Source organism: Rhagoletis zephyria, unplaced genomic scaffold, assembly GCF_001687245.7.
Source record: "Rhagoletis zephyria isolate East Lansing unplaced genomic scaffold, Rhagoletis_zephyria_1.1 Rzeph_scaffold_01677, whole genome shotgun sequence".
Classification (NCBI taxonomy): domain Eukaryota; kingdom Metazoa; phylum Arthropoda; class Insecta; order Diptera; family Tephritidae; genus Rhagoletis; species Rhagoletis zephyria.
Genome location: NW_016158761.1, coordinates 45,736 through 46,410, shown reverse-complemented (window position 1 = coordinate 46,410; position 675 = coordinate 45,736).

Here is a 675-nt window from a genome sequence, read left to right as displayed (position 1 = left end):
CGTTTGATTGTAAAATAAATTAAAATATCATTTCCATTGGCATGTTATTTTTTAATTTTAATTATTAATTATTAATTTTAATGTTTTTGCTCCTCTTTTTTGTCAATGAAATATAGTTTTATTTTTTACAAGCTTTTTCTGAAATATTCTTTTCTTATAAAATTTGGCCACATTTTATTGAATTTGGCTACTGGGCACTAGGTTGACCAGATGAGCTTTTCAAGCGGTTATTAGACATTCTTTTGAGCGTAGTATTACTTGAAAATAAGGATCATAATATAAATACATAATACATTCAATAAGTACCATTGTTTCAGTTTTACAAGTATAAATGTATCCCGCAGAAACTTCCAAACCGTATCTAAAAATCAAATGTTATTTTGCTATCTCAATTTATCTTATTTTATCAACTTTTTTGCTAGCCAAAGCATGATAATTTGTAACAATTGTTAAAAAATATTTAAAACTATTGCTTAATGAAACAAACCTATTGTCAGCTGTTTTTCTAATTGCGATGTGCATAACATGCCACTGGAAATGATATTTTAATTTATTTTACAATCAAATGTGCTGTACAGTATCGATACGTTGCTTGGATCCAATTTACAAAAGTACAATTTGCCGATTTTAAGTACAATTTCAACATCAAAAATAAAATTTGGATCTATATACTTT